This window comes from Aythya ferina (genome assembly GCF_964211825.1).
Source record: "Aythya ferina genome assembly, chromosome: 8".
In the NCBI taxonomy this organism is placed as follows: domain Eukaryota; kingdom Metazoa; phylum Chordata; class Aves; order Anseriformes; family Anatidae; genus Aythya; species Aythya ferina.
Genome location: NC_140304.1, coordinates 28,712,682 through 28,740,016, shown reverse-complemented (window position 1 = coordinate 28,740,016; position 27,335 = coordinate 28,712,682). Strand labels below are relative to the sequence as shown.

The 27,335-nt window shown below is 46.5% G+C and overlaps 2 long non-coding RNA genes across 2 annotated transcripts in view; both read right to left on the bottom strand.

Annotated features, from left to right (window-relative positions):
• Window positions 1–27,335, bottom strand: part of LOC311440944 — a 226,292-nt gene that overhangs the window by 46,088 nt on the left and 152,869 nt on the right. The gene's annotated exons all lie outside the window — the stretch shown is intronic.
• On the bottom strand, window positions 12,440–25,794 carry LOC311440943. The gene is made up of 3 exons (XR_014695657.1): window positions 25,738–25,794; window positions 16,881–17,101; window positions 12,440–12,615 (listed from the first exon to the last, which is right to left on the bottom strand). It is a non-coding gene; the product is annotated as an uncharacterized lncRNA (long non-coding RNA).

The window sequence follows — 27,335 nt, the reverse complement described above, 5'->3', positions numbered from 1 at the left end:
GCTGCCATGCACGCATGGGGAGAGAGCTGACACCTTACAGATACCTCACAATGTGCCTGCCTCTGTATTTACTTTTCACAGGTTTTACAGCAGCAGCACACATTGCAACAACAACTTTTTTTCTTTTTTTTTTTCTTTTTTTTTTTTTCTTTTTTTTTTTTCTTTCTCTTATTTTTTTTTTTCCTTAGAAATTCACAGCAGGTGCAGCACTGTAAAGGATGCTCGCCAGGAGAAAAAAAATCCTTCCAACCCTACTCATCTGCAGCCTGCCTCACCGTCTCCAACTGAGGACAAAACAATCCTGCTAATAATTGCATACATTAAAATCCTTACAAGTACAGAAGCTCCTCTGGGGGTTCTGCCATCAGGTTTAACAGTGCCCTACATCCCAAGTATTAAAGGGCAGGCCAGATCAGGGGTATCGTGTTTTTCCAGGCATGGTACACAAAGGAACAGAAAAACAACTGTCTCATTGTTTAGAGCATCCCTAAATATTGCCAGTAAAGATCTGGTCAACTTTCCACAGGCTGCGGCTTCGGAGAATTTTCCATTGGGGTGATTTATTTCATCAAAACAGCTCTCAGGCCACCAGCTGTTAAAGCACTTGTGGAAAGGGCCAACTTGGTTCTCATTATTCACTGTAGGTTTCCCTTAATAGAATCAAACTGGTTAATAAGTGCTAATGCCGGTAACACGGTCCTCTGTACTTTGACCTAAATCCTCCTCCCGCTCCCAAGGGGGTGGATGCAGGAAGAGTGCTGCATTATTTCCTCCAGTGCACGGATGGGCAAAATTAACCCCTGCAGGCGGTCCTCACCCACCGTGTTTTGGGAGCATTTTGAGGTCCAGGCTGTGTTGTATCGGGTACAGTGCAAAATCCTGCCCAAAAACACTGATCCCAAACAGTTCATGCTGCATTAGCATCCACATCATGGTTTCAGCCCCTGTTCTCCGAACTGACCTTTCCCTGTTCCACGTAGCCAGTTCAGAAAGTCAAGGTTGATTTTTAATAAAAAGAGAAAAAGTGGCACAAACAGTTTCCTACACTGCACAGCCACGTTGAGTACACAGTAAAAAAGCAAATATTACTGTGAAATTAAACCTTTTTTTTTTTTTTTTTTTTTCCAGGAGAATATCCAGAAAAATCAGATCTCTATAAACACTGAAAAGGTCATCATATTTTTGTCAGGTTCATTTGTCTCGTCAGATGCAAGTGAAATGGTTCATTTAGCTTCTTTTTAGCTTCTTACATTGCTACACAACCCAGCTTGCAGTTTCAGGCGTACAAACCACACGTGCTTCTATAGGATGTACACAGTGCTGCGACAAAAGCAGCTCACACAAGCAGGTCTAGGGCAGAGCGAGGTGGTTCAGGAAGGAGCATAGGGGTGAAACAGGGTGGCTGAATTCCCACTGCTCCCAATCCCAGCAAAAGCACACGTTGCTGCCTGAGGAATTGGCCTTGAAGTTCTTCTTGAGTGGAGACAACCATCCTTAGGCTTCAGAGTTAACGCCCCAGGGCGCCAGGAGTGTCACCACACTGCCACCTCCCAGCTGCAGGAGCAGAGGCAGCGCTGACCTCCCGCGCCGCCTCTGCCCGTGCTCCCCAGAAGAGTTTTGGCAGCTGAGAGGAGGAAGGAAGGAATGTAGACTCCTCCAGCCACCGAGCTAATGGGTTTCAATGTGTAATTAGTGTCATTCTTGAAAACCCATGTCTTGTCACCACTCTAAATGCGTTCAGCTTCTGTTTCCTCGTTATTCTGGATCTAATTTTTCCACTAGATTAAGGAGATACTATTTTTTTCCCCCAGAAAAAAGCCCTCTCATTTGAAACAGAGTAGATGATTAAGAGATGACTGAAAACCTTCTGGCCTGCTCTTCGCATGTTAAACATTTGCCTGAGGAAGGACAAGTATCCACTATGCAGTTTGGAGGTTTGACAAAAATCTGATGTATTGAGCAAAAGCTAAAAAATCCTCTGGTCATATCTAGTCCTGGGTAACACAGTTCTAAAGAACTAATTACACGTGCTGACAATGAAATTAATTAAAGACTAAATTTCCTGTATTGGCAATAGCAGTTTGATGGGATTTCAGACTGAAAATCCTGAAGTCATACACCCTCAGGGAGCTAATTTAGGAGATTAGTCAGCACGTGCTCTCATTATCATTACCGGGAAAAAGCAGGTACCTTGAGAGGCAAAGTCAACTTTGAGTCACTTGATGGAGAGGTTCCCGCTCCACTTTCCCCTTCTCTATCAGAGAAAACCCACTCCAGTTGCTGTAATCAGAAAAAAATGACTCGATATCCGCTGCTAATTGAAACGTGACTTTTATAACCCCACGGCACTTCCCCAGGTTCCTGTGCCTGTTCCCACCTCCTCCCCAGCAGGAGGCTGTGCCGTGGTGGTGGGCTTTGGGGGCACGGTGGCTGCTCCAGCAGGGTGAGCTGGAGAAATGCACTCGGCTGCCTGAACACATAACAGAGCAATTCAGAGTTACACATTACACAACGTTGCTGCTCTCTCACCCTATTTTAGCTTGATTTGATTTTTAGTTGCAAGCCAGCACAACTGCAGGGGTTTGGAGGGGTGATGCACTTTCTTTCGCTTGCCCTGAGACAGACAGACTTAGGAAATGCCACAGAAATCAACTGCTAGGAAAATGCAAGTATCGAACAGTTCAGCTTTCAAGAGTCAGATAATGGCAAACAGAAGGTTGAACTTTTCCCCTCGTGTGCATATGCATCGTGATTCATTGCATACTCCTCTTATGCTATTCCTCAGCTATTGCAGCATGCCATAATTTGTCTCAAGAGGCAAACAGTAGTTTGCAGAGCTGCATACTTGTGTCTCCGAGCAGCAGGGCAAGGCTGAGTTCACAGCAGCTCATCCCCTCCACTGTGCCCAATGTGCTGCAAATAACAGAAAGCTTGCTGGCATCTGAGAGAAGCAAGAGCGGGGCTGCTCCCTAAAGAAAATCCAGGAAAATCAAGCAACAGCTCAGGAACAGGGCAAGGGGCAGGTGATCCTGCAATGTAGCTCAGGCAGGGTGGACAGACAAGCTCTGAGATCGAGTGGGGTCCGTTGAAGGTCTCAGGTGTGGCTGGTCAGAGCAGATAAGGTCTGTTAGTGCCCTCGGGATCCTAACCTGGTATGTGGATGTCCCTGAAGCATGGCCACCTGTCTTGGACCTTGAGGCTTCTCAAGCCATGAAGCCAGTTGTGGGGTGCTGGCAAGGCTGGCTGTGCTGTTTCAGGTCAAGCAGCTTGCCCTGTGCAGGATTTAGCCCTTGAGGTGAGAAGAATTGGTAGGATTGGGTCTCTCCTGGCAGCACCCTGCAGGGAGCTCATCATCCCCAGCACACAGCTCAGGAAGAGCCCAGCTGGCAGAGAGGGGCCTGAAGTCACAGCTTTGTGTCCAAGCATCCACACCACCCCTCCTCCCCAGCCAGCTCAGACCAGTGAAGCTTGGCACGGCAAACTTCCCCACAAAAAGGTCCCTGAGCAGACCTCTTTCACCCAGCTGCAGTGATGATAGTGCTGAAGTCAGCATAATCCTGACCCAGCCCAGCTTCCCCAGTGCTTCCCCAGCGCTGCAGGCTGAGCAATCAGCAATTCCCATGCAGATGAGCCCCAGGAGAGGAGCAGCCATCAGCAGAGGGACTCGAGCAACCATCAGCAGCAGGATTCACAGTTCTGGGAAGCGCAGCCCTCCGCTCTTAGAAATATCTCACCGCAGGAGTAATGCGGTTCAAATCTTGCAAGAATTAAAAAAAAAAAAAAATAAAATAAAAAAAAAATAATAAAAAAAATAAAATAATGGGAACCAGATGCTGCCGTACCTTAGATTAGAATCTATGTTTAGATTTCCAAGATAATTTTTATCTCCTGTACTTTGGCTAATGTAAGGCTGATATGATAAATGGATTTTCTATGGAGGCTGAAAACAGCCCGCCCGCCTCAAAACGCAACCCGATACGGCGTTGTCTGCGGCAGGGAGACAGAGAAGAGAAACAGGACTGGCGTGAACGAGGGTCAGGTCGGGATGGAGGATGTGCTACATGGAGGAGGTCAAACGACCCTGGGCTGGTGCTGGAGGAGGAGGAGGAGCTGCGCAGAGCGGTGGGAAGGATCCTCCTGCAGGGCCCCCCTGCTCTGTCCCTCCCTGCAGCACTGCAGCTTTCCCAGCCCAGGGCAGCATCCGAGAGACTCCTGGAGAGCTGCCACTGCTGCAGGAGAACAAAACCAAGGCTTTTAAACCCTGACGGGGATGTAGACTTCCCTGCACATCCACATCCTCCTTAACTGACTTGAACCTCGTTTTCTGAAGCCTTCTTTTTCCTTGTAACTGCTCTGACATCCTTTACTGCTCCCTCTCCCCATTACCACAACACCTGGATTGTCTTTTCCCACCTCTTTTTCACTGTCCCATTGAAGCAACAGCCACAAAGTTTTGGTCTTTTCTTGGTCTGCAACCAACATGGCCAATGGCATTTAAAAAAAAAAAAAAAAAGTGGGGGGAACAAAATAAAGATGTTATTTTTTTTCTGAATTATTTTTATTATTATTTTCCAGCCTGGAAACTCTTGGCAACAGAAAACTCATCAGTTCTTTCTAGCATTGTAAGTGGAGATTATGTAATATTTACAGTGATATTAATGCAATCAATCAGCGTCAGCAAGTGGAGATGTGGGAGCCAGCTATGCACATGAGAGAAAAGTGGGGAAAAGGAAAGCACAAAGAGGTCCCTGTGATGGCTGGGGAGGGATGCCAAATATTTTCACTGCTTTCCAAACTAATATGTTACAAAATAACACAATCAGCTTTGGCCCAGTTCATTAAAAATAATTAACTTGACTACTCAGTGACTTCCCTGCAGACTTGAGATGCCCACCAGTGCCCAGGCACTCGCATCAACACCTTTTCTCCTCCAGTCCAACAAGGAAGACTTTGCCCAGCCCTGCTCGAGCTCGGTCCCAAAAGAGGTAAAAGGACCCCTTGTTGGATCTTGGGTTACTGGGAATGGTGAAAACGTAATGGATCGAGGGCCTGCACTGAACAGAAGGGCTTTGCTGCTGCCCCATGTGCATGCAACAAAGTGCCAAGGACTGAAAAGAGGCCATTCTTCCCAAAGCATGCCTCTTGCAGCTGCCGGGCAAGGGACTTTGCAGGCCTGAGAGGCACACAAGTAGCTGCTTCTGCTGCTTTGTTTGCTTTTTCCTTTTTTTTTTTTTTTGGTGGAAATATTGGGGTCCAGAGGGGATTGCTTCCAGAGCTTGATTTTTGCATGGCCGTTGGCAAAATCTTTGGCAGCTGGGAAGAGGCAGCATTTTGCTGTAGGATGGTGGGAAGCGGGGTCTGCAGATGACTCAAGCACGGCTCCAAACTCGCTCACTTGCTCTGCCTGTGCACAGCTGCCACCAGGCAGGCTGGAACGGGGTCAGCAGTTGGCTCACAAAGATCTGGGGCCATGCCGAGGAGCAACAGCTGGGAGGTGTGCTCTGGTCCCTGTCTACCAGGATGGAAACACACTCAAGCGTTGCTAAACCCTATCTTGGAATAAGCCTTTCTTAAACAACTGCTATTGATGTTTGGGCCTCAGCTTACAGTTTGGCGGAGGCCAAGTCTTGTGATTCAGACCCTGATGTGGATTTTCTCAAGCTCTGAGGATGCTGGGACCAGGGGTCATCGCTGCTCTGGGTGATGGGCTCTTCTCTTTAGTAGAAATGTTCAGAAGAACAGGTCAGGGCACACATACATAAGCAAGATGAATATTACCTTCAAGAGAGACCAGAAGGGAGGTATTATTTTAGTTTTCTTTATTTTAAAATGTTCGTGTAAATGTCAAGATACAGAGTAGGATGGTTCTCACACTTGTTTGACCAAGAACCAGAAGTGTGCTGGGGTCACAGTCAAAACAGAGGTACCCAAGGAAGATATTTCTCTGTGGACCCTCTGTCAGAAGCCACCCTGAAGAAAGTCCCACACCTTTCGAGAGGTTTCAGCCACCGTCCTTGGTTGAAAGGGAAGGGACAGCAGAGTGGCAGAGCATCTGCTGCTGAGCTTCTGACCACTGTGCAGACAGAGACAGTGCTAGAGTGGATGCCTCCTTTAACCCTGAGTTTGGAAAGAGCCATTAGCTCAGCCCTGATTGAGAAATGCCTGTCCTCCAGAGGAAAATCAGCATGCGGGAGACAGTCTGTGTTCCAAGAGCAGACCTCCCCAACCAGTTCGTTTGCAGTAAGAGCCAGTCATCCTCGAACAAGCAACGTGTAATCACTTCGGGCTCCTTTCCATCTAGGAGAGCGACTCCTGGGGAAAGCTTGACATCAGATTCTGCCCTGGGCAGAGAGTGCAAGAGGTGTCTGAAGCCAAGTTTGGTGCATTTTTGTGTCCTGAGCCATGCTCCCTGTTCCCCTCCGACCCAGGGAGTCTGTTTCGGGCTGAATTCCTAGTGACACGAGCAGGAATTCCTAGAACAAGACCCTTGTGCACAGATGGACGAGCAAACTGTTTTGACCACTGAGCAACCACAACCACAACCACTTCCATTAACTCCAACCTTTTGCTCCAGCCTTAAGTTTCCTTGTACACACTTGGAAGCTTTCTTCTGGGAGAAGTTCAGTGCTTTCTGGGAAAAATGGCTCCTCTTTGCTGCTGCAGGGGCCTGTCCCTCACACCCTGGAAGTGCCTATAAGTTCCCCTAGAAACCTTTACCACTGGGGCAAATACTCTTTTCCCTTTGCCCCCAGACAAATTAATCATGTTGCATAAGCAACTAAATAGGTGGCTGATCTTCCCCTGATCTCTTTATAGCCTCAGTAGAGAGATTTTTCTTCCAGGGAGCAGTTCAGAGCAGGAATTAACTTCATCTGCAGGGAAGAGTCGTAAAGTGTGACCTCCCCGCTGTATAGGGGAGCTGTTGGGTGATGAGCTGTGTAAGCCAGGCAGCTGAGTTAGAAACTTTAAGCAGACGCCTGAAGGTAGATGAGATGAGCCCTCCTCTGGTACTCTGCCCCTTGTGTCTCAGTCCCAGTGGGAAATGCCTTGTCTGTGCTTCAAAATCTGGCCACATCTTCCTCAAACTGACCAAGAACTGATACTGGATGGAAAAGCAACCTGAAAGCCCAGAAACTCTCGTTCCAGAAGGTCAGAGAGGGGAGCAGCAGTCATTTTCATGGCCTGTGGTAATATTCACAGCTTTCTCTGTGTCTCACTGAGGCAAAAATTATGCAATACCCTGACCGTACATCTATCCACACTCATGATGCTTTAACAATCTGGTTTCTCAGCTAGAGTCTGCAGCCAAAGCACATTAAGCAATGGGCCTGTGAGTTGAACATATGCTATCAGTGAGGTCTCGTTTTATTGTTGCCACTTACTATTTCATAACAGGAGGGGAACGCACATGGGGCTGCTCTCGGGATGGGAATAAGCAAGCCCTGAATTCATTGACATTTTGGGTCACTTGCTGCCACAAGTCCAAAAAAAGCTGTCCAGTTTTGACCTGCCCAGCTAGGGCTAATGAAAGGAAACACTGATGACAAAAGCAACTGCAATAAGATCCAGAGATGAGAGCAATCACCCCGCCACCGTGTTACAGGCTAACACAGAGTAAGAGCAACTGAGCTGAAGATGAAAGATTGCCTAGCAAGAGCGGCTCACCCCAGTCCAGGAGAATCCCAGGCCTGGCCAGCAGTCCCAGCTAATGCCGAGTCCATCCTGTTTGATTATAAACACAGAGCAGCACTTGGCCGCTGCTCTTGTCTGGATTTCCATTTGTGCTGATAATACACATATTTCTAAAGGCGATGTTAATTGCTGCACTAGATTTATTAGCGTGAATATTATCCATCCCTTCCTTTCACCTCCCTCTCTCCAGCTCAATCCATCATTTTTACAAGAGGTTGAGCGGTCTGACGCGAGGACCACACCTCCTCTGCTTTCTGGGGATGGCAATGCAAACACCAGCTCCACCGTCACCCATGGGTCCAACAGGATGAGCTCACAGAAAGCTGTGGGAAGGTGGTTGAGCCAAGCTCTTGGTTATACTACTTTCTCCTGATAGACTGAGCAGCTCAAGGTGCCAGCAACGTTGCCTCTACTTTGCAGCAGGGCAATGAGAGCTAAGAGCTATTGGGGTGGGATCCAAACCACATCCTCCTGTCAAGTCTGCTAGAATGGCCGAGCGTGCAGCACGGAGCTGTATAAAGCTGCGAGGATAACAGCCCTCGTTTGGTGCCAGGCTCGAAGCTGAAGCAAGTTTTACAGGAGGAGAGTTACGGGCCTCTAACGGAACATAAACTGAGTTTCTGTGCGCAGCAGAAAGTGTGTGCCTGGTGTCTGTGTGTATCCCTGCAAACTGCATCCCTAAATGTAAGCGCTGGCGGTGCCAAACAATTACGATGTTTATAGAAACTGATGGCCTACATCTGTTTAAAATACTACTCGGTGTTTAGACGGATGGAATAGAAAACATTCTGCAAAGAGTAAGCAGAAATTGTATGGCTTGATGGACTTCTTTTTTTTAAGCAAGGACTCACACTACATTGATTAACTACTCAAACTCATTAGCACCGTGAGCACTGCAGAGTGAATGCATGCCATAAACCTGCCTTCCTCTGACAGAATTAACCAAATGTAAGGAAATTCTTCCAGAGGATAAACCCAGTTTTGGAATAGACTGAAGGAGGGATGTTGGGACCCATATCCCAGCACCCTCACAGCCTTCCTGCTGGATCTTAAGCAACCTGGGACAGCTTCAGCAGCATCCAGCCCCTGGGATGTGCTGGGATTTGGCAGCCCACCTTCCCTCTGACGCAGCAGCTACGTACAGCACGGTAACACCCAGGTTCTCATACGTACCTGAAGTCTTGCCTGCGTGGCCATCCTTATTTTGCTGCTCCTTGAGCAGGGACTGCTGCATTGTAGTGCTTCGCCACCTGAACAATCACAGCAGCCTTTCTTCATTAGCGACTTCAACTCTTGCTGCAAGTCTCCCCATTTTGGGTGACACTGCTTTTAGAACAAAAGGCCCATTCATCAGAGAAGCCTCTGGAGTTCACTTTCCAATTTTTCACATTTATCTCAGGGGGTGGGGTGCAAGTTTTATGGACAAAACACACAGATACCCCAGAAGAGACACCCTGCTCTGGATCTCATTACAGCCAAGTCCCCTTGGGCACAGCTCCTGTGCAGCAAGTGGGAAGGTCTCTCCGTTACACAGAAAACAAATGTACGGCATAAAAAAAAATAAAAAAAAAATCCAGCTCTGGAGCTTTCCCATAGTTAATTGCCAGGATTATTATGGTGTCTAGCTTAGTAAAAGACTTGCAGTTTCCATTCTTCTCTTCCTCCCACCCAACCCCTTGTATTTTTAAGACCACTTATGTCACACACACGCAAGACTCCAGCACGAAGAGGCAGCCACATCAAACACTGCAAACAAGCAGCCTCCATCTCTTCCAAGCCCTCACCCCTTCTCAGTGTATGCACTGCAAATTAATATGCAAATTATGTAAATTAGAAGCACGTGTAGAGTGGAAGTCATTCTCCCTGGCACTGACTACCCCCAGGTCCTACACAAGCCCTGCAGCCTTCCCAATGGGATCGCGGATGTTGCTGGGTGAAGCACTGAACCCCTTTGGTGCAGCTTCCTGAGCCAGCATGGGGTGGCACAGAGGGTTACCCCACAGCAGCCGTCCCTGCAGATGAGCCAGAAGAACCATTTCTTTTCCTGCTCAGTCCCCAAACACCACAAGGCAGCTCAGGGCAGCTGGACTCACGCAAGAAGCCAGACAGGGACTGTAGCTCCCCTTCGGAGAGATGCTCTCTGGGGCATTAGGATGATGTTAGCAATGCACTTCACAGCAAAACCACTCCAAAAGCCCTACACGTGCCCAGCTCCATGGCACAGATGCCTCACCCTGCTTGGTTTTGCTCCCACGGGGAGCACCCCATCCCCTCGGCAGTGACACCGTCCGCGTGGGGCTCTGCGTATTGTTCCAGCACTGCTGCTTCTCCCCCAGTCCTGGAGCGGAGCTGTGTAAAACATGCACACATTTTCATCACTTAACTTATGGCTGCCCTGGGGGAATCTGCATAAGATTACCCAGTGCTCTTTAAATCAGTCCCAGAACAACCTTTTCCAGCCACTGCCAAACCAGAGCTTTTCCAGCAGAGTTGCATTCTTCTTTCCTCTATATGAAAATCCCCCCCTTTTTTTTTTCAGACCAGCTCAGCTGTTACACTTGGGTACTAGCTGATGGAAACACACACAAATACCTGTGTGACCCCACTGAGATTAATGGAAAAAATTGCTGCTAGATTCAAGGAGAGGGGGACAGAATTTCACACCCACTTTTTCCCAGAAAGGCAAAAAAAAAAAAAAATGAAAGGAAGGAGAGAAAAAGATTGGTTGAAGCCCCAATGCAGCCCACACTGGAGCAAAACTTAACTGCTTTCATAACCCCTGTGGATGACAAAAATATTACAGGTTTTTATTACTGGTTTATGTCTGAGACTTGTGACTGTGTACCAGAGCAAGACCAAGCCACTGCTGCCCCTGACATGGGGACAGTCCTGGGGACATCTCTGGCTGATGCTGAAGGGCCCAGCAGCTCAGGAGAGCAGCTGCAGCTGAGGGGATATGGCACTGCTCTCTGTGCAAGGACTCACATCAAGGTCAGGGCTCTGAGATAACAAGTTGGCCCTACGTGGCCGACGGCTGGATCTGCTATAGGCCGATATTCCTGTAGGAATGGGCTCTGAGGCGGCTCACATCAGCATTTAGCTGGAAGAAATCCCAGGGATCAGGGGAATCAAAGTGTTACCCATAAAGAGCTGTTTCTCACCCTCCCCAATCCACACTCCAAACAGTGGGATGCAAAAGGGAGGATTTCTCATAAGGATTTCTGAACAGCTCCTGCAGGAAATGGCACATTTAGCACTTGTTTCATGGCTTTGTTTTCACCACGATTCCTTCATGCCCCTCTCCCGAGCTCTGCTGATGGCAACAGCAGTACAGGATCTCTGTAAGCAAATCCTTTGATCTTTAAGAGCACCACAGCTCACTTCTGGTAAAGTGACCAAGACACAGGGTGCCTGCACACTCCTCCTGCCTGCCTGGTCCCCAGAATGGTCACTTCATCTCCAGCACATCTCCACAAGTCACAGTGGCACCAGATTAAGCCTTTAGCTGTACTATTTCACGAGGTTTACTCATCACGAATGTTGACAGTAAGGATCAGTTGTTAAGTAATAAGCCAGAGAAGCAATTCTTTTCCATATATTCAATAAAGCCCTGTTGCTTCCTTCAGAGCAAAACATTCTGCACCACATTATTATATGGACCCAAGAGGAAATCACTCTTTGGATTTGGAAAGTCGACATTAATGGGCTCAGACTGCAACAGAGGGCATGTTCATTTTGCAATTGAGTTACTTGCTCTGATATGCTCTTGATGCTATTTTCCTGGCAAATTGTGATTGCTAATAAATTGCAATAACTTTGAGTTTACATTATGACTCACAGAAGATTAGGCTGGGCAGTAATGACATTCCCAAAGTGGAGGGTCTCTCCAGTGAAACATCAGGCATATGGAAGCAATTCAGTATTTACAGATTTAGATGAAGCCCACGTATTACTGATGAAGAAACCATATTCTGATAAGATAATAGGCAAGAACACAAGCTTACATGCTTATTTCTTAAAGAGAAGACAATATGAAGCTCCTAGAATCTACCAGTAACTCAGGCTTCACTCAAAGTCTTCCAAAGCCAATAGATGAAATCCTCCAGGCTTCGATAGGGTCAAAGATCAAGTCTTCACCCTTCTTCACAACAGGAACATGTCCCCGGTCAGCTTGCTCCATCCCAGAACACTTTATCCTACAATAATATCCCAGCCTCCTGCTTATTATATGCTGAAATCTGTTTATTTCCTCTAATATTCAAACTCTCCCTCAGTGTCTCATTTTGAACCCCCACCCCCCAGGGCAGCTAAAGTGGGAATTTTAATTTCATTGCTCCGTTAGTCCAAGTTTTTTGTTTTGTTTTGTTTTTAAACACTGTTTATACAGAGCAGCCCTCCTCCCTGTTTCCCTCTGGTTTGTCTTTTTCTTCTCAGGCATTTGCTAGCTGCTGTGCTTGGGCTCCACCTTGTCATGTAAATCCAATTTAATTTGCACAGTTCTGCTTGACTGGGGCTGTTTTCTAATAAATTCAAGCTCCATGAAAAATTCCAACCAGGTGATACACTGAGAGGCAGCAGTACATGGTGAGGATCTTCAAAACACACTCCAAGAGGAGGCAGGTGGCTTTCAAGGCTGTTTGGCCTTTTACTTCTAATATTGACTTTTAATTAGTTAAATACCAACAGTTAAATCTTGTTTTTCTTTATGATCCATTTCTGCCTCAAAATCCATTTTGCCCTAGGGTTATTGACACAGTTGGAAAATTTACTGTGTTTACTTTTTTTTGAGAGAACAGTTTATTTTTCAGGCATTAATTTCAAACCAAGACTCTGTCCATGTACACACAGTAAGCTCTAATTCTACTCTTCACTGGTGGTTGTGCTTCCTCCTTCGTCTCTTCAGTAGGGAGTTGTCTCCAAAAACTTATAGTGGAGAGATGACAGCATGCAGGAAACAAGTGTTTAGGATGAAGGGTAAGTTTTATGGTTTTACTTCCTCTGCTTCTCAGTAGAAAGTCTTTGAACACTCAACAGACCAAAGAGCAAACGTCTTTGCAAGAAGACAATGGTTGAGTCTACAAGGCTCAGTACAACACCCTGAGTTAAATTAGAAATTAAAAAAAAAAATAGAGTCCAAAAATCCCCTTCTGCTATAAGTAGAGCCCAGGAGGTTTTGGAGCAGTGCCTACAAGCAGAAGGGTTTCACTTCGGGCCTCACATTCCTGGTGCCTCCCCACAAAATTCATTTTCAGCCACCAGCTCAGCCCCAGGTGGAGGTTAAGCAACTCACACTACTTGTGACCACCAGGCAACCACTGCTCAGCCTCGCCTCCGAATGGCATCGGATCTCCTGTGAAATACCTCCAAAAATAGCAGCCTCGAGTACCACAGCCTGCCTCAGGTACAAGAGGCCAGCCTGAGGTTTAGGCAGCATTTAATCTGCCTTCCTGTGCAAGAAAAAGAGCCCCCAGCTTTTGTTCCACTTGGTCAATAAAACCAAAAAACGCCCCTCTAAGGGCTTTGTAAATAAATACAGGATGCCATGACAGTCCAGGTGATTTATTGGCACTTAACATTATGAGGGTGATAGAAAGCACTGCAATAGTTAAGTACCACGGTCATGGCCATTATAAACATTTTTTAAAGGGGGTTTATTACAGAGCTGTAAAAGTAAGCTCCAGGCTAGAAGTTGGCATGCGAGTTCTCTCTACCTTTGAAGTATTTATTGACATTAGAAATTTGGGAGGGAAAAAAAAAAAAAAAATCACATTGGAAACTTTGAACAGCAAGTTTTAAAAAGGCAGCAGATAAGAAAGGGGGAAGGAAGAAGGAGCGGTGCCATTAAGACGAGTAACGGCCAGCAAATCGTTTGCCAGGGAGATCTTTTTGGTTCACCTTTTTCCGCCTATAAGTGACTCACAAAGCAGGGATTTCTACTGAGTTTCTCCATCTTTCAAAATATTTGCCCAGCCATTTCCATGCAGTTATTGGCGTGTGATTTACGGCTTTCCACAGCAGGGAATGCAAGTCGCCCTGGGGTACGGCATGCCATCAAGCACTGCTGGGAAAGCTGCAGCTCATGCCTGGCCCCCTGCTAAGAAGTTTGTACCCAGGCAGCTCGGCCCCACCAGGTTACACGCTGGCAAGAGCAAGGGGTAAATCCTACCTAATTCACCAGCTGGAAGGCCAGTGCACCTCAAAAGCCTGGTCCAGGTGGGATGGGTTGCTTTTCCATTCCCATGAGGGCTCGCCAAATGCAAGCACTTCTTGTTTTAAGTCCTGAAGACACCGTTGGGAGCCTCCTGTACAAGAGATGCCATGCTGTTTTTTGGTTGAACACCCACACCACCACAGCCTTGGTCCTGCTCATCAGTTACTCGAGCCACCTGCACAGCATTCCTGTACTGCAAACTGGGTAAATGGGAACATCCCTGGGAAAACCTGTGCTCAGTGCTACCTTTGAAGCTGACTATGGAAAAGGATTGTATAGAAAACAGCTGGGAATGGTTTTACCACCCAGAAGGACAGTAAAGGAAGAGTAACTCCTCTATTATCACCTCCCAGGGTTGCGCCCTGAGCATGTTGCTGCTCAGCACCCCATTTTGACAGCTTGCATTCACCCAAAGTTTCTTCTTCACTCGGTGCATCACTGAACACTGGACCTGAGAAGCCCAGGGCAGGTACACAAGAAGTCCTAATTTATTGTCTTGTTCCTCCAGAGCAAGCCCACAGCATAACTCTGCTTTACAACTTCATTCCTCAGATCACTACACTTGGATGGGAGGAGAAACACTCAGCTTGGAGCATCCCAAACCAAAGCAGTAAGTTCTGGTGAAGAGGAACCATGCCTCAAACTGACAGCGCAGGAGAGGACACCCTGATTCACACCAGCTGGCCTCACACTCTCAGAGCCTGGTGCTATTCTTTTCTGCCCTTTTCACAACCAAGTTCACCCCTAAAATCCTCCCACACACTGAATTACGGGCGGGATGGATGAGTCCAGCATGGAGCAGATGTTTAACTAATTTGCTTCCACATGTTTTTAAACATTTCACATGTAGGAAAAGGATAAAAGCAAGAAGATTAAACATGGATGTCCAAAGTCTAATTAACATCCCCACTGGTAAGCTGGGTGTGTTTTATCTTTAGGAGAGTGACACCAGCTTCCTTAGTAACATGGTTGAGTCCCAGAGGAAAACGATCAGAAATAACATATTGATGTCATTAAGAATCATTTATTATTACTGTTACGAAGCTTGGGTGAATCAACTCAGTAGAGAGCCCGACACAACCCCTGTGAATCAGTTAAACTCTATTTTAAGGTCTTGAATAAGACTTTGGAGGGACTGAGTATAAAATCCTGGACATGGGTGAGATGCTCTTAAGGAATTCTGACAGGGGCATTTGATTGACCCCCCTCCCCCATAAAATCAATGCATCAAGCTGTCATCATCTCCAAATGCACATGCCTCAAACTTTCCAGTTCAGCAAGGTTATAAAATATTAGTGCTTTTTATACATTTAAAAGTGTGAGTTAAAATATAATTATAATATAAAAATGGTATAAAATAAAAAGCTTATGTTTTATAAGCTCACCACACTGGAAAATCTGAGGCATGATAATCTCTATAGCGGTCCCCATACCATGGTTCCAAGTTCCTCGTGCCTTGTAATATCATTAAGTGTCCTCGTGAATGCTTTGTCGCACTTCTATTTTGCAGACTATCACCAGAAATCAACTGATCAGGCTCCGCTCCCTGCAGCCATCCCAGCACTTGGTGGCTTGGAAATCGATTTGCTCTGAGAGCAAGTTTGAGAAGTGAGCCCTAGGGGTAGCTTTGGCTCTATAAACTGACTGCATACAGAGAAAGGGAGAAAAAGGACAAAAATATTTTCTTCCCAGATGCAAATGTGCAGGCAGGTGCCAAAGGCTTTTAACTACATGACTTTGTATTTGGCCTAGTGACAAAATAAACCCCTGTGTAGGAAGATACAGTAGTTCTAAGCAATAGGTTAGGTTTCAGTTTAAGCAAGGCCTAAATAAGTTCTTTATCAGAGCGAACAGCATTAATATATATTTTTAATAATATGCCGGCCCTGAGGTCATGTGTCTGAACTGTTTTCTTTTTCTTATGTTCTAACAGTGCTTTCAGATGTTCGTACCCTGCAGCTGCAGTTTCCATGTAAGCATGGCTTGCGCTGCCAAACCTGTGGCAAAGGGATATTAGCACCTAATGGCCACTTGTTGCAAATGGGCTATTCTCTGGCTCAAAGGCTCGTGCATCTCCCAACATCTGGGCTGAAGAGGCTGGTGAAGTAAATCAAACCAAGCGAACCTCCTAGTTCATTCTGCGGCTGCTCCCCTGGTCATTACAGGGGATTAGGAACATTGTAGACACTCTTTGGTTGACTGGTCGGCTGATTGATTGCAAGGGGTATGCACGTCAAAATCCCTCCAGTCACGAGCATAGGGCTCAAAGGAAAAAGGAGCCCAGAAGGTGGAGTATGGATTAGATAATTCTGCACCATAAGGACACCCCTATCCTCCCTACTTGTCTGCCTTTGGGCTGAATTATCCAAGCAGAGCTGGTTGTGTCTCATGACATATGGCCCACGAGGACCCAACTTCCAGGTGATGTTCTGTTCTTCCCTTCTCAAGTCAGTCCCAAATGATCCTGAGACAGGATGGACTGCAAGGATGAGGACCATCCCTACTGCATCTCTTGGACACCTCAGAGGGTGGACACCACTGCTAACCCAGCTGCAGGTGGTTTGGCCAGATTGGGTGGACCAGGACAACTTCAGATGGATAAAAATAACCCGTAGCATGTCCAGGACTGACTCTTAAGTGTTAGGGAGGGCTCTACTCAGATTTTGGAAGGCAGAGTGGAACGTTCCAGCTCTTCCCAAAATATACAGTGGAAAGAGCTGGGCTCAGAGAGAACGGCTACAGCCAGAGCAACAAGAGAAACAGCAGCGAGTCCTAGTGCTGGCAGCGCTAGAGGAGTTGAGAGCTGACTCAGAAAGCAAAGCTCTTTTATGCTGCCGATCATAATGTCCTCGCCTGGCCTCTGTTAATGCATTTCACTAGCGGACTGAAAGACAAGTCCGCAGCTCTCGGTCAAGCCAAAGCAACTGGGCTCAAACGTGGGGCAACTGGCAAGAGAAAAAGTTCTCCAGACACTTACTGTGGGCCAGAGGTGAGCCGATCTGTGATTATTATTGCAGGCTGGGAGGTGCGGTGTGCTTGGCAGCTGCTGTTTCCATCTGCTTGCAGGGGCTGGATGGAGGAATCCAGAGAGGCAAATTCAGTTGGGCCTCTGCCTCCAGCTGCCCATGGCCTGCTGAGGAAAGCTGCCTTCTGAATCCCCAAGTCTTCCAGCAGGACAGCCTCTCCTGGTTCTGTGTCCTTTTGCACATGAGAGCACCATTTATTAGCAAAGGATTTCTCACAAGGGCACTGCAGCACAGAATCACAGGACAGGGCTGTTTGCACGGGATTTCTTAGTGCTTTGGTCAAAAACTTGGGAAAAAGTCAGTGAGCTGCTTCCAGGTTGGCCTGCAGCTGGCCCTTGCACATCTGCAGTCAATGCACATTTTGTGCGTCACTGTAAAAATTAGCCATTAATAAGCAAAATCTTACTCCAATAAAGCTAACAAACAGATCCCAACTAGAATCCCAATCCTATAAGGTGCCACTACTTCCTGGGCCCACCAGGGCATTGAGGAAGACAAAGCCTCTCCTCTGGAGAGCATCAACACAGTGGTATGGGACTACACCAGATACTGCTGCAGTTTGTGGGAATTTAATACAGACATCAGATATTTATTTATGCTCTTTTTATTTCAGTTTTTCCCGTATCTAAATACGGATTAGGAAGAATTTCAGTCAACTTTTTGCTGTGGGACATGCCCCATTTGTCATCAGATCAGGTGAACATCTAGAGCAGGATCAGAGCTGCTGTTAAAGCCGTGAGCCCAAATTCCCTTCCTGTGGCAACCAGACATAAAGGGGAAAAAAGGAGTCAGCACATGCCCAGGGAGAACACTGAGTCCTACAGCATGGGTACCACCATGGACTTCCTTAGAGAGATGTGGTGGTGATGTTATTTATAAAATGAGCACTGATCCTTCCTCATCATCATGGTTCAGTTTTACTATTTTTGATCATCAGGCAGGAAAGCATAAATAAAATCTGTTTAATGTTATGGTCATTTTTCAGGCAGGAAGTGACACTGGTAGACACCCAGCTATTAATTTGACACAGGGTAATAAAATCATTCAATACTGCTGGCAGAATTTTATAGGAATTAAGCAGCCTTAAGATTTATGGCCAACATACTGCTTTCATGGTAAAGGCTGGTATGAAAAAGAAGAAAAAAAAAAAAAAAAAAAAGAACATTTCTTATTGCAAAGGCATTTTTTTGCCCATGGAAACAGTCATTCAGGAAACCCTTGCGTTTCTATAACCTTCTGTCCTCCCCACCCCCCAAATTACAAAATTTCTTTCTCTAATTAATAACAGCACAAAAAAACAGATCCTGAAAGATGCATAGAGAAAGGGATGACTTCAGTGGTTTGTGAACTTCACTCACAGAAAAAGCAGATGTGCCACAGCCAGAGGGATGGTTCAAGTCCCCAAGGAACTGGTAGCACCTAGATCTGAGATGAAACCCCAGGTGGTCACAGAGGTCTCACCACGAGGTAACCAAAGCACCAAGGATCAGCAGAGGAAGGATGATACTAGAGTAAAGGACAGCAGATCCCAAAATTGCCAGCCTGATTCCTTCAGGTCCCTATCAGGCCCCGCTTCTGGGCACACAGAGCAGCATCCTTCACCACCAGTTGCATCACCACTACCACATCCAAGTTTGCTTGGATAAGCTGAGCACCAATGCGTAATATTACAGGCATAGCTGTGCATCACCAAGCTCAGGTGGCTTCCGATTACATCCCATCACTTCGGAGCAAGGTGGAGCCAGCCCTGACCCACAGACAGAGCAGAAAGCTCACTGCCATTCTCCCATCTGCATTGCCTCCAACACACTTCGTGGCCTCAGCCAAAATTCCTGCACGCACCAGCCTGCAGCGAGAGAGGGCCCCCGCACCAATGAGATTTATGTGCTCGACAGCAGGAGATTTGGGGGAGCAGATGTAGGGAGAGGTCACGCAAGGTCACGTTGGAAATACATGGCAGAGGCGAGGACTTAGCCCAGTTGAACTAAATTCTCACTCAGTAGCAAAACCACGAGACCATCCTTCCTCTTAAAGAGTTTTTCCATGCCCTAACAAGCCTGGTGAAGGACTTAATGACATCTGCGTGCTCTTGCCTGTGCAAGGACCTCGTGATTTGGCAGGATGCCATGAAAAAAGATGTCCAAAAGTTATGAAAATAAAGGTATTTATCTTCATTGTTAGAAAAAGAACTGAGCCTTTTATTTCTCTCTCTTGGAGGATTAAGCTCACAGATTTACAAAGAACTGGTTGATTACCAAAATAAATACATCACTATGCCAATTTATAGGACACAAATGTAGGAAACCCATCCAACCAAATCAGGCAAAGTGTAATTCATGTGAGAGCCCTCAGCATGTGCAAAGGGCACAGTGCATGAGGAACAAAGTACATAGGGAAAACATGCTAGAAACCTCTATCTGCGGGAACAATTCCCAGTGCAGCGTACAATGGAGCTATAAAATAAATGGCTTGGCTCTCCACTGGAAGCAAAGCCCAACTGTTCTCAATGAGAAGGAGGATCATGTATCTTTATAATGAGAATTCAGTCATTTTTAAATGTTGGCTTTGCTCATATCACCACCAAATCTGTCTGCAGAGCTGACAGGCTGCAGACTTCATTTGGATTTCTAGCTGTGATTATGCATGGCAGTGATGGATACCCCAGGGTTTTCGGGGGCTAAGGGTTTAGGGGCTGGCTTTTGTTTTTCAGTTGTTTGGGGCTTGGGATTGAGGGGGCTGCTGGGGTGTTTTTAGTGTCACTGTCCAATGAGGCTTAAAGAGCTCTTTCCTCATTTTAGTAGTTCTGATAATGCACAGAGATGAAAGCAGACTCTGAACAAGTTGTTCTTTATATTGGCAAAGCTGCCCCTTCTGCAATGAAATCCAAGAGCAGTTTTTGCTTTCAGTGCTCGGTGAGATGGAGCAGAACATGTTTACTGAGGCTGAACATACCCCTGCCCTTGGAGGTGTAAGCACCACCCTCTGCAGCAAAGGTGACCCTCAGAGCACTAAAACATCTGCTCACTCAGTTTAAAAAAAATAAAAAATCATGTTAATGGTCAGGAGAATGGCACATGGAGGAGCAGAGGGAACTTTCCTCTCCATTTCTTACAAGAATAATAATTTTCTATAACCAGTAGCACACACAGGAGCAATGCATCTTGCAATCATACCAGCTCTTCTCGCAGCATACCATGAACAAAGAGTTGTGCATTTGAACATGGGGTAGCCTTTATGCAAGGCTTAAACTCATGTTTGGAGCCTATTCTTTCCCCATTGCTGTTGTCCATCCAGGGTGGACAGCAGAATTCAATAGCAGTACATTGCAGCAGCGTTCAAGGTTTTAGAGGAGATGGGCACAGGTAGGGTATTTGTAAATTTAAAGCTCAGTTTCTCTAAATCCTTGATCCAACTCTTAAAACCAAATGGAGGAAGGTTGTTTTGATTACTGCTGGTGAAAGCCAGGTCGCTGTGGGCCCTAGGGATGAGAGCCCAGCCTCCAGTGGGAAACCAAGTGCCATAAGTTTGACCTCTGTGAGGTTGTTCTCCACATATCCTGGGGATTTTGCTGCATTGTTAGAGGAGACGTTTGCAAAACAAACCTGTATATGCGTCTGATCCAGGGCACTGTTGGGCTAAGTCAAGTTTGGGCATGCATGAGAAAGAGGTGGTTGAGCTGACTCCTGCTGCACTGAACGCAAGCTAAATGTGCCTAAATCAGTGAACTGATGGCGTGCATGTAGTCAGCAGCACGTTCTTCACAAGTGGATGCGACCAGCTTAGGTAGCTGGCTCAGAACAGCTGCCAAGAACAAACGTGCCCCACTGAGCTGACCTGGAGGGCTGTGGAGCTGGGTCTCAGCAAACAGGGCTGATGTATTGCAGCACCTTGTGGTCCCAGGCACACACGCTCTGTACAGGGGCTGCCTTCCGTGGGGCTCACCAGCCTTGGGATGGGAGAGAGGCATAGGGAAGGGACCACAAAAAGCTATCAGCACTGCATGCCAAACTCTCTGCCCTATATCCTCCTTGGCTGGAGCTTTGCTTACCCCTGACTCTTCAGCCCCTCATCATTCCTCTCTGTGGATGGCTAGGTAGCTTCCACAGTGCCAATTCTGCATTTTATTTTATAAATAGATAGAAACACTTCAGACAGGAGCAATAAAACTGGCCCCTCTGTCCAGCCATCTGCTGCTACAGATGACTATTAACACCTTTTCAGCACACTCTTGTGAGCAGGGATGCCCCCTGCTTTTGGGACAACATCTCTCACTATCAAGAATACATGCCCAGAACAAAGACACCAGCAATATCATGCAGAGACAGAGTTGGCGTCCCCAAACCCTCCTCTTCTGAAGGAAGAGCCAGCACGAAAGTGGCAAGATGAAAACAATTGTCTACAGCTAAATGGAGAGCAGAAAGGCAGCTCGGGGTATGCAGACCTCACCGCGGTCCTTACAGTGATAGGAACTCACTAGGATGCTGGTTGTTCTTCATGCAGGTGTGAAAGGGGATGTGCAGTGCTTCAGGGGCTCCCATTCCTGGCAAAGATATTGTCTTTAAATTGATGATAAGGAGACATTCACACTGCAAACCCAACCAGAGCATGGATTTCCCAGTGTTACCTCAAGGTTCACCAGCAGCATGGCTGTGGCACACCTACACTGCCCTTGGTACCCCAGCTCAGCACTCTGTTTTTGGTTTCTGTGGCTGTGGCACAGGCCAGCTGTAAGTGTTTTATGAAGGGAAGCACAGAGATGAGCCAAGCAGGCTCCCAGCCCTCCTCAGCAGCATGCCAGCCGCTCCAGCCCCACACTCGTCCCAGCTTGAGACATCTGTGCACAGGCCTCAAGGCTGAAAATGAGAAGAGCCATCCCAGTTGCAGATTTTGGAGCAAGCCGAAGTCTCTGTGCACTGTGAGCTGTGAAATATATCAACTCCCAGGCTTTACATGAGCCTCACTCTTCTGTGCAATATCATATGGCTTTCGGATTCATCTGCCCTGTCCACCTCTCCCATGTGTTTCCGATAATTGCTTACAGATGGAGGGTTTTCTCTTGTTTGCCCTTAGAAGAGACCTGCTGTTGTTCCTTCTTCTTAGATGAGGCTATGGCCATACACATCATTTTTATTGGTGTATTTTATTGCCCCTACTTCTTTACAGCACACGCCACCGGTCTCCCTGGCCTTCTGCATTCCCTTCCAGGCCACTGCTTGCCGTTGCCTCTCTGTTAGGTCTCCTCATTCCCCGTGTTCCTCAGCTGAAAATATTACAGGGCCTCCCAATTAAGAGAATGCCTTATAAATCTCTCCGTATCCAAATCAGATCCAGAGCCTGGCCGGGGAGACAGATCTGGAGACAGCGGGTGGGTCTGGAGCTCCTCGCCCCGCACAGACGTGCTCCAGCACCACACTGTGTGAGACTCAGGCTCACGCACCCGATGGTGGCCTCAAGGGATTGGGAGAGCTGGATTCTGCCTGCTCAGAGCCCCTAAAACACCCTTACATGGAGCAAAGATCCAAAATGAGGCACTGACCCCATGGTATCAAGGCTTCCCTCCTGCATGTAGCTGTCATGGCCCTAGGGTGTGCTTTGGTGGGACAGGTGGGCAGAAACCTCACCCCAAAAAGGCATCCTGGCACCCTCTCAGAGACACAGCCATGGGTGAGCTGCATTCAGAGGTCCTTCTCCTGTCAGCATATGCCCTACCCCCAAAAACATATAGAACAACCAAAGCCAGGATGGTGCAGGACAGCTCCCAGCACAGCATTCCCATGCCCTGCCTAGCCCAGCACCTAGGCCCCCTGGAGGTATCTCACAGACTTTCTGTGGTTTAGAGCTCATGGGTTGATCTCTGCCCCTTCCACGGGCAAGGAACACGTGTCTTAATCGTAGTGAGGCATCATCCTGTGCCTCATGCATCGCCTTGCCCAAATTACATGTCTAAAGCAGATCTGAACACAGCCCTCCAGACTCATAGCATCACTGAAAACCTACTCCTTGCGGTAAAGTGATGCTGGAAGCATTGCATCTCAAAAAACACAAAAGCTAATAGTGGCTTGAGAAGAGTCACTAAAATCACCACGTTACTTTTGTCCACAGCCCTGACTTTTGATCAGTACAATGCCTGCCCAGGGACTTAAGCTCAGCCTCCAGCGGCATCTCTGTGTTACACTTGTGCACAATGATTTCCTCGGTGTACACATCAGTGGAAACACAGTCTGTGCCAGAATTCCCCGATACCAAATCCCTTCTTGGGCCAGTGCCCAGTACTCTGAAAAGGCCGTCAACATCTGGAAGCAGTGATACTGCACATCTGCAAGACCCTCGCAATTACAGGATGGGGAGAGAAGTACCTACAGGATTACTTCGGTTGATAATTAAATCCCAAATAGCAGGATGCTTGATGTATTCACCTTGCCTAACACCGTAATGCTTGGACTATCACACAACCCATATGCAATGCTTCTTGCTGTAAGCAGCCCTTGGGGTAGAAATAGATGGGAATTTCACCTGCATGTATAACAGAAGGGCAGCAGGTAAGACAAAACTAAATAACTGGAGAAAACATATGCCAAGGGACTGACTTCAAGTTCCTTACTCATGCAGAGTGTTGCACCCGGTATTAGAATGACTCAGGGTACTAGATCCAGGCTTTAACCACAGCCAGGACCTCTGGAACCAAACCAGGGTCACATAAAGCTTATCCACGCTTCCTGAAAACTTAGGAAAACTATTTGCCTTCCCAGACTTTGCAGGACAGGGCTTTTCTGCTGCACCAAGCAAGATGCCTTCATTCTTCCAACATACTGGTTTTCAGGATGCCTGGTATGGAAGAGCACAGAAAAATTACTTGTGGTTTCAGCTGGGTTGGAAGTGCTCCTTATTCAGTTTGATGTAATATATACCACAGCATACAGGATACCTTGCTCCAAACCTTGTGACATTATACCTTTAATGTGATTTCTTTATGACTTTCAGGTTTTCCTGCTAATGAAGTCCTGATTTCCTGGCAGAGGGGTCAGATTAGCGGAATGAAAGACAGGGTGAGGGAGGGATTGCAAACCACTCTCTATTATACCCCCATTAACTTGTCCCAGCCCATGCCAAGGCAGGGGAGCTCTCCTCAACTCTGCACCCCACACTGCAGCTCCAGCCTGGCCACATCAGCAGGTTTTGCCAACACTCACATACACACATCACTTCATGTGCATGAGAAATCCCACTGGAACCAGAGAGGCCAGTCAGGTGCCCGATGTGAGATGTTTGCTGCGCTGAAGTTTCAGGAATTGGCAACAGGAGGTTTATCAAGTCAACCACGAGCCAGAAGTATCAGAGTCAAGGAGAATTTTTAAAAGGATCTGCTTCAGCACATAAATACAACAGGGACTAAACAGCAGCTAACACATCCTGCTTGGCTCGATGAGTATGAGAATTCGATAAAGGTATTACTTAAATTAAATATATTTTTCTGCTCTATTTACATCTTGCACAAAGTTCTCCCCCTGATAACCAAGATAAGGGGTCAATCAACCCAGCCTCCTCAGGAGCTTGGAGGAACATTTCACCATGGTGATGCTGAGTAGAAAGGACATCTAAACCAACCAAACTCTGCAAGCATCAGAAGCCACCTGCACACATTAGAAGAGCCATCCTGCTGGATGTGATATACACATTACAGACAGATAACAATTTGCACAAACAATAACATATGCAAGTGTAACATGAAACAGAAGGTAATAAGGCTTTCTGCCACTTATCTCTTTGATCTGAGGCCTTGGCTCGCTCCAGATTTTTCTAAGTCAGCACAGATAAATACTGCTGTGTATGTTCAATAACCCCAATCAAAAGCTCTTCCAGAAATCAGAAGCTCACAGGCCTACAGTACAGTAGCCTTCAGGAGCACATTTTGGAGAGGGTGGGGCAATTTTCTCGCTCTTTTGCTACTGAATAAACCTATTATATGGACACCCCATACTGGAACGATGAGAGGAGCGGGTTCAAAAGGAGGTTTTTGTTTTGCTGTAAATCCTATTTATGGCTTAGGGTGCAGCTGATATGCTGTTAGCTTTTATTTCATTGATAATTCTGTGATTGTAGTTGAAACTTTGCAACTTAATGAGCTGATGTTATTACTCATACTGTGTGGCCATCTGGAACCAGTTTGGTCAGAGAGCCCAAAGCACCAAAAGCCACCTGTAATGCATTAAGCCTCAGCCCAGTACCAGCTCCGTGGATTTGAAAAGCCAGGCCTGCATAAATACTAACCTGTGAGAATGTAATTGGAGAAGTGATATTTAAGAACTTATAGTTTGCCAGAAATGCTCATTCTCAGGGGAATGTATGCAGAGGCTTAAAGTTTAAAGCCAAGCGGTTTTTAGTTTCAACATTGTGAATCAGGAAAATCGTTGCATATGGATGTTGTTGGACTGTCCAAACCGCTAGGCCTATCCAAACAGGCCAAGCTATGCCAAGGCTCCTCAAAACCACTGCTCCCTCCTAGCACCTGAGCCTCACGTTGCACATGTTCCTCGTTACTGAGGTACCATCTCCAGACAGCTCTCCAAAGGGGTTGGAGAAATAAGGGGTAAACACTTTGTAATGCTCCATAATCACAAAGAACACACAGCTGCCACAACCACCAAAAATCACTACAGAGATCACGTGTAAACAACTGCCAATGCTCGACAGATTGAAAAGACACTAAACAGCACCTATAAACCCCCACCCCCAGAATTATCCATGGAATATTACGAGCAGATATGAGCTGTATTTTGTCCAAAAAACAAGGTGGAGCAACCACATTACCTTCAAACCCCTGATGTGCCCCCAAGTAGGCCCAGTGTTTGTGGCCCTTTCTGGTCTGATTGTGGCTCTGGCCGAGGTGGTGCCCAAGGCCTAAATGAGCACGGTTCCTTTCCCCTCATTAGCCCACTGCTGATTTACACCACCTGGGGGTGCAAGGCACTGCTCAGATTTCAGGGATTTGGGTAAAATATAGTACAAGTAAAATATAGCTTTTCCTCTCGATTTTCAATACACTTTTGGCATTTCAGTGCTAATAAAAATACTGGGGATTGCCTAAATGTTACCTAAAGCCACTAGTTAAGATAAAGGCACTCAAAGCTCTGATGCTTTAAGGCAGGAGAGCAAGTCACAAAGAAGTGGAAGTGGCTCAGCTATCGCAGAGGTTTTCATTTCTTTTATTCCTATTTGCCCTGCACAATGGGATTTCACATAGCAAATATAAATGACTGTCTCCTCGTGTTTTCTTCTTCTAACAACATAGCACTGGGCAGAGAACTCAACCAAATCTCCCTATTGTTCCTCTTCATTCAACTATGCATATTTCCTTTAGTGTAAGCACCCCTGAACAAAAGCATGCAGAAATAATTCCCTGAAAGCAGGCAGTGATAACTATAACCATTAACAACAACAAAATGAGCCCTTTTTAACCTGAACTGCCTCTTCCCCAAAATTTGGCTCCTTTTTCACATTGTGTTGAAGAGGTGATGTGAACTTTAGGGCAAGAGTTTTTGCCTGGATAAATCAGAGCACAGCTGACCTGCTTCGCTCCCCTCTTGGTTTAGCAGCCAGGAGAGCATGTCAAGGAGGGCAGCAGTTGCTTGTATTTGGAGCAAGTGGCCAGTTTGTACCAGGGAGCAAATAAAAGGCAAATGTTATAAACACAACAGAGTAAGGAAATAAATGTATAGTCCATTCTCCAGCAATGTGACAGCATGTGCAAAGGGTAAATAAGTTTATATTCTCAAGGAGAAGCAAAGGTGAGTGAAGATCTCAGAGTGGACTCATGCAAAGTACTTCTCAGAGGACTGCACACCACAGCAGTGCAAACGCTGGAGCAGGTGCAGGCAGGAAACGAAAGCAATAAAGAAGCATATTCTGTGCGCAGCGATAGCTATGATGTGGTCCAGAAGGCCAGCCAGAATAGAGAATTTTCCTTACAGTGAATGATTTATTTAAAAAATAAAATCTTTAAGAAGACTAAAATTGTTGAATTTGGGAAGTACCACTTGCTTTTCTCCAGCTGTACTAGTAAGAAAGACTAAATGCTCTTACTTTTAATGGCCTCCCCCAAACCCAAATTATGGAGCAGTTTTCAATTGAGCTTCAAGACATTTCCAAATCACAGTTGGGCTTGGAGACTGGTAAGACTTAAGAGAAGAGACTTAAGGAAGTCCACTTGAACAAAAGGCCACTCTTTAAAAAGTGCATAGTTCCACTGGTTGCCTTGTGAAGTTTTTTGAAAACAAGAGTGGAGCCTGAAGAGTATCCAAACAGTCTCATTTACAAACTGTCCTTTATCCTGGGTATGTAAGAAATCATTTCTAATGAGGAACTGAAATGGTTCACTTCGTCTACACATCATCTCTTCTGGACAAGCA